Source organism: Cricetulus griseus, chromosome 8 (assembly GCF_003668045.3).
Source record: "Cricetulus griseus strain 17A/GY chromosome 8, alternate assembly CriGri-PICRH-1.0, whole genome shotgun sequence".
NCBI classification, from domain to species: domain Eukaryota; kingdom Metazoa; phylum Chordata; class Mammalia; order Rodentia; family Cricetidae; genus Cricetulus; species Cricetulus griseus.
This window is the reverse complement of record NC_048601.1, coordinates 24,963,279-24,975,852: the sequence shown is the minus strand read 5'-3', so window position 1 is coordinate 24,975,852 and position 12,574 is coordinate 24,963,279. Positions and strand designations below refer to the sequence as shown.

General features: G+C 46.8%; 1 long non-coding RNA gene and 1 pseudogene across 1 annotated transcript; one reads left to right on the top strand and one right to left on the bottom strand.

Annotated features, from left to right (window-relative positions):
* Positions 1-651: 651 nt before the first annotated feature.
* On the bottom strand, positions 652-12,093 carry LOC118239245. Its single transcript, XR_004770987.1, has 2 exons — positions 10,901-12,093; positions 652-902 (listed from the first exon to the last, which is right to left on the bottom strand). It is a non-coding gene; the product is annotated as an uncharacterized LOC118239245 (long non-coding RNA).
* On the top strand, positions 7,488-7,974 carry LOC100753617 (annotated as a pseudogene).
* Positions 12,094-12,574: the final 481 nt, after the last annotated feature.

Below are 12,574 nucleotides of genomic sequence, written 5' to 3'. Positions count from 1 at the left end.
GACAACACATGTGGAGACATGGTACAAACTAGGGTACCTCCCACTTCTCAGGAGCCAGGGTATTTGGGCACCAGGCACAGCCTCAAACACAGGCACCAACACCCATGGAGAGGGCTGGGATTAACATATTGTCCTGGCTACTGCCATTTTCTCAACCTTTGAGACCATGTGTCAAAGCCAGGGTGTGGGTTCAGGGACTGGGTGTAGGGTGGATATGTGTGCTGGGCTCCTGGGAGCCTGAGTCAGCAACCACAAACTACAGTGAGTTGCCAGGACCACCTCTGAGGCCATTGTGATCACTTGGGCTGGCAAACAATGAACGGTCTTGTTACTTTCACAGCAGCGTGGATTGCCAACTGTTCAACCTTCCATCCCACTCTGGGCCTGGTGCCCCTGCTGTGGCTGCAGCCTGTTACAGCACAGCCAGCACTGCCCGAAGTTGGCCAGAAAAGATAAGCTTAGAGCTAGAACTGTTTGGTTTATTGGGGGGAGGGGAGGTTGTTTTTGTTTGTTTTGATTTTTCAAGACGGGGTTTCTCTGTGTAACTGCCATGGCTGTCCTGGAACTCTGTAAACCAGGCTGGCCTCGAACTCACAGAGATTGGTCTGCCTCTGCCTCCCAAGTGCTGGGATTAAAGGCGAGCATCTTTAATTGAACTTTTAAACTTATTGTATTTATTATCAGTGGGGAGTGGTGTGGGCATACCACACCCAGGGGTGGAGTCAGAGGGCAACTTGTTTTTTTCCTTCCATTGTGGGTTCCTGGATCAAATTCAGGTTCACAGGTTTTGGCTGCAAGCGCTTTTATCTGCTGATCCATTTTGCAGGCGTAAGGTGAGTCCCTTAGAAGCCTGACGTGCAACACCAGAGCAGGAAAGGAGCTGTGAGTTGCAATGCCTGCCCCTGAGGACAAAGAAGGGGTGTTTGAACCAATCAGAGCCGTTAGCACCAATCACAGTCATAGGGGCTTGTGCTTTGTACCAATCATGGCCCATCTCTTAGCTCCAGCTGCAGCAATCCCTCCACCAGGCATGGTGCGCCCTCTTACAAGTTGGTGGAAATGGTTGCAGTTGTTGGAAATAGGAAAACCAAAAGATTAGTGAAAGCGAAGCAGTTTTTAATATACAATTCTGCAGAAAAGGGTGTCGGTGTAGAGAAAAAGCAGAAATAGCCGCTACACTGATTAGGAGATGTTAATCCCAGAGACTTGAGGAGAAAGACCACTGACCCAAATCATGATGGCCAAATTAAAGCAAGCAATTCATTAAAGCAAGGTTTTTTTTTTAATTTGTGTACATGGGCTGCCTCCCCTAAGACAGGATTCAAGAGGTCAGCTGTGGATGGGAGGAAGACAAAGTTTTTTGGTTTCTTTTTTTTCTTTTCTTTTTTCTTTTTTTGGCTTTTCGAGACAGGGTTTCTCTGTGTAGCTTTGGAGCCTATCCTGGCACTCGCTCTGGAGACCAGGCTGGCCTCGAACTCACAGAGATCTGCCTGCCTCTGCCTCCTGAGTGCTGGGATTAAAGGCGTGCACCACCAATGCCCAGCCTCTTTTTTTTTTTTTTTTAGGCCAGAACAACTTTTTTTTAAAAAAAAAAATTATTTTTATTTTATGTGCATTGGTGTTTTGCCTGCATGTATGTCTGTGTGAGGGTATCAGATCTTGGAGTTACAGACAGTTGTTAGCTGCCATGTGGGTTCTGGGAATTGAACCTGGCTCCACTGGAAAGAGCAGTCAGAGCTCTTAACCACTGAAACATCTCTCTAGCCCCAACAGGCTAGAACTTAATATGCCTCCCAAATGCCCTGTGTTGATTGGTTTTTCCCAACTTGACACAAACCTGGGTAGATCTGGGAAGAGGAACTCTTAACAGAGAAAATGCCTCTGTAAAAGTGGCCTGTAGACAAGTCTGTGAGGACATCTCTTGATTAATGATTGATGTAGGTGGGGCCAGCTCACTGTGGGAGGCAGAGGCAGGCAGATTTCAGTGAGTTCAAGGCCAGCCTGGTGTACAAAGTGAGTTCCAGGACAACTAGGACTGTTACACAGAGAAACCCTGTCTCGAACCCTGCCACCCACCCCTACCCCCCAACCCCCGAGTCCCCCCACCCCCCCAACCCCCACCCTGCAAAAAAAAAGAAAGGAAGGAAGGAAGGAAAGAAGGAAGGAAGGAAGGAAGGAAGGAAGGAAGGAAGGAAGCTGAGCAAGCCACAGAGAAACAAGCCAAATGTAGCATCCCTCCATGGTCTCAATCATTTCCTGACTGGAGTTCCTACTTTGAATTCTCACCCTGGCTTCCCTCAGTGATGAAGAGTGACCTGAGATTTATGAGATGAAATAAGCCATTTCCTCACCAAGCTTCTTTTTGTCAAGGTATTTATTACAACAATAGAAAACCTAACTAAACCACTCTCCTTGCCCGACGCCACCACCCCAACATCTAATTGGCCCAGGATGCATAATAGTCTACTTCTTACAGGGTTTCCTAGAGTTTATCAAGGCTCATGATAACAAAATTCTATACATAGTATTTCACACCGTCTGTCTATGCCCCCAGGAGCTGGGATCAACAGCTGCTGTCTTCTTAGGGGTGTCTCAAGGTGTCTTTGGGGGAGTTCAAGACAGCTAGTGCTGGGTAAGGGTATAATCTGATTGGTTTCAGACTGATGAGTCTTTTGCTCAAGGCATCAGGGCAGCTAGGGAGAGTCACAGTTACTAATTAGGGAGTCAAATTGCACTAGTCTCCACAGCTTTGCTTATTAGGAAGATGAACACCAAAGGAGTGCTCACCTAAAGAACTAGTTATTAATACTATAGTAACAGATTTTAACAATGTTTTACACACACACACTCCAGCACCTCAGGGAAAGGCTGTCCCTGCATTAGGCAGGATGGAGGGAACAGAACTGACAGAATTATCTATTACAGAGGGGATCTATTAGAGTGCTTTACATGATACAGCCTGGGTAGTCCCACAATAGCTGTCTGCATATGGGAGAGGCTGAGATCAAGGCAGTTGTTCAGCCTGTGAGGCTGCATGACTCAGCAGCCCCGATCTGGTATTGAAGGCCTGCAGCACTTCTAGTCTCCAGTCAGTCCTTGGAAGGCCCAATCAGCTGGGCTTTGATCTCACTGAAGGATGCAGCAATGGCAGAGTAGACACATACACTCATCAGCAAGAAGAGAGGTGAGCAGAGGTAGCTAGGAGAATGAGAAGGGGAGAAGAGGAGGGAAGCAGAGGACCTGAGGGAGCAGAAAGGTTGAGTCAGGGGAAGAATAGAAGATAAGAAGAGTGGAGATACCATAATAGAGGGAGACATTTTAGGTTTACAGAGAAATCAGGCACTAGGGAAATGTCTGGAGATCTACAAAGATGACACCAGCTAACAATCTAAGCAACAGAGGAGAGGCTACCTTAAATGTCCTCCCCTGATAATGAGATTGATAACTGACTTATATGCCACCTGCTAGCCTTCATCCAGCAGCTGTCAGAAGTAGAAGCAGACACCCACAACTAATCACTGAACTGAACTGGAATCCAGATGCAGAGAAGGACGAGTGAAAAGCAAAGGGGTCCAGACCAGGCTGGTGAAACCCACAGAAACAGCTGACCTGAACATCGGGGAATTCTTGCTCCCCAGACTGATAGCTGGGAAACTAGCATGGGACTGATCCAGACCCCAGGAACATGGGTTTCAGTAAGGAAACCTCGGAAATCTGTAGGGAGCCGTCCCTGCATTCTCCATTACAAGATGGCGCCTGCATCCGGCAGGCACCGAATGTAAACAAGATTATTGCGCAGGCGCTGGGTAATTTTCCATTCCTTGATCTCTGCCTATTCCGTGGCGTCATATGGCCGGATGAGCTGCAGCCAATCATGGGGTGACACGTCCGAGGCGGCGGTTGCCAGCCTTTATTAGGGGACGGGATTCTTGGCTCGGGGTCTCCGCTCTGGTAAGCTTATGCTCAAGATGCATTAAAGCTTGTCTGCAGAAGGATCCGAGTGTCCCGTGTATGATTTCTTGCTGGCGAGAAATACAGAGCGCGCGGGACAGAAATCTACGGGACCTCCTATAGTAGTTCAGTAGCATAGGTGTGGACTTTGAGAGCCCATCCCACATAGAGGAATACTCCCTGAGCCAAGACACATGGGGGTGGACCTATCCCAAAGGATATGATAGACTCTGATGACCTCCTATGGAAGGCCTCACCATCCAGGGGGAGCAGAAAGGATATGTGATAGGTAGGGTTTTAGTTGGGGGGTGGTAGGGGAGGACGGACGGGAGACAGAAGGGAACTGGGACTGCCATGTAAAACAATCTTGTTTCTAGTTCAAATAAAAAAAAATCTGCAAAGACAAAAAAAAAAAAAAAAGAAAGTAAAGAAAAGAAAAGAAGAAGTGAGGTCCAGCAAACAGAATCACAGCCCTACTTTTCCCTCTTTCTGTATGGGCCGACACTAGAAGGTTCTGTCCACTCTAGGAGATGATTTTTCACAATTCGGTTAACCCTCCAGAAAACACCCTCACAGACTTGCCCAAAGGTGTGTGCCTCTTAGTTGAGTCAAGATCCAATTAAGTTGACAACTGTCTTAAGGTTGCTATTGCTTTGATGAAACACCATGAACAAAAGCAACTTGGGAAGAAAATGGTTTATTTGGCTTACAAATCCCAAATTACAGTCCACTGAGGGAGATCAGGCAGGAACTCAAACCCAGTGGGAACCTGGAGGCAGGAGCTGATGCAAAGACCATGGAGGGGACTGTTTTCTGGCTTGCTCCTGATAGCCTCCTCATTTTGATTTTTTTTTATAGGATCCAGGACCACCTAATGAGAGCTATCTCTACCCACAATGGACTGGGCTCTCCTCAGTCAATCACTAAGAAAATACCTGATGCCTTGCCTGCCTATATCTTGATCTTATGGAGGCATTTTTTTCAATTGATGGTCTCTCCTCTCAGATGACTTAGCTTATGTCAAGTTGACATAAAACTATCTGGGACAATTGACTCCCAGTCAACTTGACACAGCAGTACAATACAACACTGTTTAACAATAACCTTTCCTTTTTGTTCATCTCCAGAAATCTCATATTAATAAATAAATATCACAATATAAAACATATTACAAACTTAAAATCCTAAGTCTTTGCAAATTCAAACACGTTACAATTCAGTGTCTTTGCCAGGTCATGGTGGCACATGCCTTTGATCCTAGCATTCAGGAGGCAGAGGCAGGCAGATCTCTGTGAGTTGGATGACAGCATGCTCTTACAGCAGTTCCAGGACAGCCAGGACTACACAGAGAAACCCTGTCTCAAAAAAACAAAAACAAGCTAGGTGGTGGTGGTACATATCTTTAGTCCCAGCACTCGGGACAAAGAGGCAGGTGGATCTCTGTGAGTTTGAGGCCAGCCTGGTCTACAAGAGCTAGTTCCAGGACAGCTTCCAAAGCCACAGGGAAATCCTGTCTCGAAAAACCAAAACCAACAATAACAACAAAACAAACAACAAAATTTAATGTCTTTAAAAATCCAAAATCTTTGAAAGTTCAAAGTCTCTCAACTGTGAGGTCCTATAAAATCAAAATAAATCCTTATTCCAAGAGGGAAGAACCAGGACATAGTCACAATCAGATCAAAGCAAAACCAAAATCCAACAGTGTCAAGTTCAGTGTCAGACTTCTGGGACTCACTCAAGATCTTCTGGCTCCCCCGACACTGCTCACAGCTTATTTCATAAGCTCAGGCTGGCTCCACTCCACGGCTGTTACTGTTTTGGCAGTCATCCCATGGCAATGGTGTCTCCAAAGTCCTGAGTCTCCTGCTGCAACTGAGCTGCACTTTCATCAATGGCTTCTCCTAGACTCTCTTCGCAGTGCGAAGCCTCAATCTCTGCATGACCCCTTCAATCCTGGGGCTTCAGCTGCTATTGTGGCTGCATCTTAAACAGTGGTCTCTTCTGGCCTCTCACAGTGCTGAGCCCCAGCTGCTCTCCATGAACCCTCCACGCCTAGCCTGAGGTACAGCATTGGCTTCCTCTGGAACCTCTTGTGTGTCAACCCTGAGGAAACACTCTCAGATTTCACCCAATGATGCTACTAGGTTTTCTGTAACTCAATAATAGGTTTCTCCACTGATGCAGTAAGCTAGATCAAGCCCAATTGGAAAAAAATAAAAGAACAGGTTTATTTGAGCAAAGTAACTCCTGGGTGAGTTCTCTGGCCCCAGAGCTTTAGGTAGGAAAAGTCACAGGCCCAAACTAAAGCAGGGAGCTTAAACACCCTGTAGGTGAAGGGTGATGACCAGGGGTGATGATGTGTCCTTCACAAGCTGGGTTTGTACCCAAGTGTGCTTGAAAGCTGACTGCTTTAGGTGGGGTCTTGGGCAGCTGGAAACTTCAGGGGAGGACTACCACAGCCTACAAGAATTTGGAACTGGGCTTTTTGGAGCTTTTTCTTTGTTGGAGAGTCTCTGAGAAGCTGAAGTTTAGAGAGAGAGGAATGGACCTTCCCAGATCAAGCAGAAGTAAGCTGGAGGTACCAGCCAAACAGATGCTGGTCTCTTCTTCATTGCTAATATATCAGCTCCAGTGACCTAGTAGGAGTGACTGTCCCAGCAAAAATTTTTCACTTTTTGTGATTTAGTTTTAGTGATTCTAGTATTTTGTTAATATAACAGCTGATTCTTCAGCCCTAGCTAACCAGAACCATAGATTGGTAATTCAATATATGCAGCAGCCTCAATAGTTTTTCTTTCTTTTCTTTCTTTCTTTCTTTCTTTCTTTCTTTCTTTCTTTCTTTTTTTTTTTTTTTTTTGAGACAGGGTTTCTCTGTGTAACTACCGTGGCTGTCCTGGGACTCCCTCTGTAGACCAGGCTGGCCTTGAACTTACAGAGATCTGCCTGCCTCCTGAGTGCTGGGATTAAAGGCGCATGCCACCAATGCCAGGCTTCAGTAGAGTTTTAAGTGACTCCCAAACTTCCATCTGGAACTTCACAAGCCAGGCTTCCATCATCTGCATTTCTCTCAACACTGTTTTCTTCCAAACTCCCACAGAACACCTCACAAAACTTTTAACACTTAATGGCTTTTCTAGCCCCAAGTTCCAAAGTTCTTCCATAATCCTCTCAAAAACATGTGATCAGGTCTGTTGCGCCAATACCCCATGATTCTGGTATCAATTCCTGTCTTGGTTATGGTTACTATTGCTGTGATGAAACACCATGACCAAAGCTGCTTGGTTTATTTGATTTACATGCCCTGAAGGAAGCCAAGACAGGAACTCAAACTGGGTAGGAACCTGGAGGCAGGAGCTGATGTAGAGGCCGTGGAGGGAAGCCATTTACTGGCTTGTTCCTTGTGGCTGCCTCAGCCTGCTTTCTTATAGAACTCAGGAATATATGACCGGGGGTATTTCCATCCACAATAACGCCCCCGCCCCAAACCCAGTCATTCGCTAATTAAGAAAATGGCCCTCTTTTCCGGCCTCCTGATGTTAATGCCCACGAACCAGATTGTCATCTATGAGCTCCTTTTTAAGGGAGGAGTAATGGTTGCCAAGAAGGATGTCCAAATGCCTAACACACTGAGCTGGCACACAAGAACGTGCTAACCTTCATGTAATGAAGGCCACGCATCTCTGAAGTCTCGAGGCTATGTGAAGGAGCAGTTTGCCTGAAGACATTTCTACTGGTCTCTTACCAATGAGGACATCCAGTGATCACCTCCACTGACCTCTAGAGATTGTGCCTGCAACCCTGAGCTGCAGCCATCCTGAAACTGGCAGGCCTCGGCCCAGAGGTCTAGAGGGTGAGTGACCCACAACGTTTACAAGAGGGGAGGCAGACAGAAACACCTACAGAAGGAGTGCTGTGCTGCTCCCTGGTGCTGACAGGAAAGCTGAGACTGGCCCTGGCTCAGCCACTGAATTTCAGTTTAGAGGAAGCTTTGTTCATGGATGTGGTCAGCCACCTCAGTGATCGTGAAGATTGTGTTTTGAATAAACTTTAAAGAGAAAAAAAAAAAAAAGAAAATGCCCTATGTAGTCTTTTGTGCCTACCATGTTTTTTTCTTTTTCTTTTTTTTTTTTCTTTTTGAGACAGGGTTTCTCTGTGTAGCCTGGCTGTCCTGGAACTCACTCTGTAGACCAGGCTGGTCCCAAAATGCAATTTTAACACGGTCACATATCTGAAATTGGATGTTTCTTATCAGGCAGGTGTCACTGTCAATTCACATTGTTCAGACTAGTAGTAAATTCTGAGACTTTAATAAATGCTTTCTCAAATGTCGTAATATAAACTGTCATTGAAAATCTTGTGCCAAGCGTTGGTGGCGCACGCCTTTAGTCCCAGCACTTGGGAAGCAGAGGTAGGCAAATCTCTGAGAATTCGAGACTGGCCTGGTCTACAAGAGCTAGTTCTAGGACAGCCTCCAAAGCCACAGAGAAACCCTGTCTCAGACCCGCCCCATCCCCCCACCCCCCAAAAAAGAAAGAAAATCTTGTGGCAGGGTGGTGGTGGCACACACCTTTAATCCTAGTACTTGGGAGACAGAGGCAGGTGGATCTCTGTGAGTTCAAGTCCAACCTGGTCTACAGAGCAAGTTCCAGGACAGCCAGGATTGTTTGCTATACAGAGAAACCCTGTCTTGAAAAAGAGAGCGTTTCAGAGAGGGAGGAGTGATAAGCAAAGGGGTCAAGACCAGGCTGGTGAAACCCACAGAAACAGCTGACCTGAACAAGGGGGAGCTCTTGGTCTCCAGACTGATAGCTGGGAAACCAGCATGGGACTGATCCAGACCCCCATAAACATGGGAGTCAGTGAGGAGGCCTCGGAAATCTATGGGGCCTCTTGTAGTTCAGTACTTATCCCTAGCATAGGAATGGACTTTGGGAGCCCATCCCACATAGAGGGATACTCCCTGAGCCTAGACACACGGGGGAGGGCCTAGGCCCTATCCCAAAGGATACCACAGACTCTGAAGACCCCCTGTGGAAGGCCTCACCCTCCCTGAGGAGCAGAAAGGGTATGGGATAGGTAGGGTGTTAGTTGGAGGGGAGGCAGGGGAGGAGGGGAGGGAGAGAGAACTGGGATTGACATGTAAAACAATCTTGTTTCTAATTTAAATAAAAAATGGAGGAGAGACAGAGAGATACAGACAGACAGAGACAGACACAGAGAGAGAATCTTTTGTGTACTTACAAAGACACGGCTGCATCAGGCATTTTCTCACACTTGTAAGTGTGGCACTGTGTCACTATGGCAGGAGGATCACGGAGTGTGAGGCCAACCCAGGCAACAAAATGAGTCCAGGCCAGTCTGGACTACAGTGTAAGGCCCTTTCTTAGAAGAACAAAAAAAAATGGGGCCGTAGATATGGCTCAGTGGCTAACAGCACTGCTGCTCTTGCAGAAGACCTCGTTTTGGTTCACAACAGTCTGTAACTCCAGTTCCAGGGGATTTGACTCCCTCTTCTGGCCTCTGTGGGCACCAGGTGCTACACACACACACATACAGAGATGCTCACACATACAAATAAAACTTTGAAAAACCAAAAATAAGATGAGCTTGGAGTCACTAGACCCTTTTGCCTGTTCTTTTCAGTGTGGTTACACTGAATAAACCTCCCTGTGCTTTTTCACTGAAAAGATAGATTAAGACATGGCCCACAGAGCAGAGGCTGTATATTTCTAATGTGTGAACAAGTATCTGTTGTTGCTATGGAAATCCTTGGAGACAAGGTTTCACTATACAGTTGAGGCTGCCTTGACCTTGCTGTTTAGCCCAGGCTGGCCTAGAACTTAAGATCTTCCTGCCTCCTTTGTTGGGACTATAGATATGCATGTCCAGCCCCCTCTTTCTCATTTTCTTTTCCCCTTCTTTTTCTCCCTTTCTTGTAGCTAAAGCTGCCCTTGACCTCACTCAATAGTGGAGGGTGACCTTCAACTCTTCATGCTCCTGCCTCTATCCTCCCGAGTGCTGGGATTACAGGTCTAGGCCACCATGCTTCCATTTCTGTTTTGAATCAGGGTCTCATCCTGTAGTGCAAGCTAGTCTGAAATTTGCTATGTAGCCTCTGTGGGCCTCAAAGTTGTGCCAATCCCCCTCCTTCAGACTCACAAGTGCTGGGATTAGAAGCAGGAGCTACCACATCTGACTTTTATTTTCTTACCTGATAGTAAATAAATAATAAGTACTGAAAAGGATGGCATCTTACAACAAGTGATTATGGTATCTCATTAAGTTACTCCATGAGGTTATTATAAAGTATAAGGATTGACCCAATTATACACAATGTTCATAGGCTCAGAAACAAAGTTAGTGCCATGTAAGAACTATCATTATTAAAGATTTACAAAATGAGTCATTGTTAATTTAGCAGTAGCATCCTCTACTCTGACTTCTAATATGTCATATACAGCAAAGCTTTTGAGAAATACAAAAAGAAAATTAGAGGTTTTTGCAATGTGAAAATAATGGCCTTGGAAATTAATTACCAATACCATCAAAGCAAAAGGAAGCCCAGGAGAACACAGTAACATCTTAGGGAGCTAGGCTCCTACCCTCTTCTCAGAGAAGGGGATACTCATGGCATCTTTTTGGAAACTGTCCAGACATAAACCCTGGATGTTGCCCAAATGATATTTGATCAAGAGTCCCAAGAATGCATAACAAGAAGGGGATAGCCTCCTCGATACATGATGCTGGGGGAAACTGATGTTCCCAGGCAAGAGAGTGAAGTCAGATTGTCTTCCTACAGTGCAATAACAAATTAAGTCTCAGAACTCGGGAGGTAGGACAAGAGAATTGTGAGTTTAGGGCCATACCGAGCCACATATGAGGTCCAGGAAAACTGTCTTAAAAAAGAAAAGTGAAAATAGAAGTAAAATTGAGGCATGGTGGTTACCTGAATGGATGTATGTGCCCAAGGAGGTAGCAGGCATTAGATCTCCTGGAACTGGTGTTACAGATTGTTTTGAGCTGCCATGTTGGTGCTGGGAGTGTAACCCAGTCCTCTGTAAGAATAGCAAATGCTCTTAATATTGAGTAAACTCACCAGCCCTTCCTTGTTTTGAGACAGGTTTTCTCTATTTGAAGTACTGGCTGTCTTGGAACTCACTATGTCAAACAGGCTGGTTTTCACTTAGAGAACCACCTGCCTCTGCCCCCACAGTGCTGGATTAAAGGCATGCGTCACCAACGGCCGGCGCCTGGTTTCGTTTTTTAAAGATTTGTTTTTATTTGTGTCTCTGTGAAAGAATGCCATACATATATTGTGCCTTCAGAGGACAGAAGAGAGCATTGGGTTCCCCGGAACTGGAGTTACAGGATGTTGTGAGTCATCTAATTTGGATGTGGGGGACCTAATTCAAGTTCTCTGAAAAAGCAACAAGTGCTCCTAACTGTGGAGCCATCTCTCTAGCCACTGGTGCTGATGCCCTCCTCCTTGTCCTTGGGGCTGAGCCTGGGGCTTCATTCATGTTACACAAGTGTCCTACTACTGGGTTATAACGCTCTCTTTTTATTTGAGACGGGCTAGCCCAGGCTAGTCTTGAACCTTGAACTTGGGGTCCTCCTGTTTCAGCTTCCTCAGTAGCTTGGGTTCACAGGCCTGTCCCACCAGGTCGGGCAGTTTTGGTAATTCTCCATTGGCCAGCAGCACAGTTTCAAAAGATTTTTTTTTTTTTTTTTGTACACAGGGTTTCTTTCTTTATGTAGCTCCGGCTGCTCTGGACCTCACTTCTTAGACCAGGCTGGCCTCGAACTCAGAGATCCACCAGCCTCTGTCTCCGTGAGTGCTGGGATTTAAAGGTGCCTGCCAACATGGCCTGGTGAAAGATGCTTTTTCTCTCTATACAAGGAACACGCAAATGAGTGGTCAACTCACTCCAGAAACCGCTGACTTCTTCTTGTAGGCTTGGGCCCTGCAACTGGCTAAGGGGCTTTCGGTTTATTTATTAATTGCATCTGACTCCGTGTTCCTGGGAAGACAACTAGTCGAGTAAGTCATTCAGGAAAACACCCAAGATCCTGGCGATAATGAATTGGTTAAATTGTAGCAATCTAGAAGCCTGTTTTTTTTTGTTTTTTGTTTTTTCTTTCCTCCTCCCTCCCTCCCTCCCTCCCTCTCTTAAAATATTCTCAGTACACAGACTCCACCTCGGGCTGCCAGGGCCCCCCAGGTTAGGAGCGCACTAGGTGAGGTGACCGAATGGCTGGCTCGACTGGCACGCTCGCAGGGCGTCTTCAGAACCTCAGTGGGCTTGGGTGGAGCTGCATCCTTGAAGAGTGGGCAAGGACGGACGAGGCAGGGGCGGCGCGGCGGCTCCAGGCCGACCCCGGCTGCAGAGAGGCAGGCGATGCTTGCGGTGGGAATAACGGCGTGAGCGGCCGACTCGGCTGCCTCCAGCGCGCGTCGCGGTTTGCGACAGGCTGCTTTGCGGCTCGGGTCGCCTTCTGGCTTGACTTACGGCTCCTCCTCCGGTTGTGCCTTGGGTGCGGACCTCCTTCCCGGCGTGCCCCGGGCTCGCGCCTCCGTGTCTTCTGCGAGGCCCTCTGCGGCTGCCCGGCGGCGGGACCG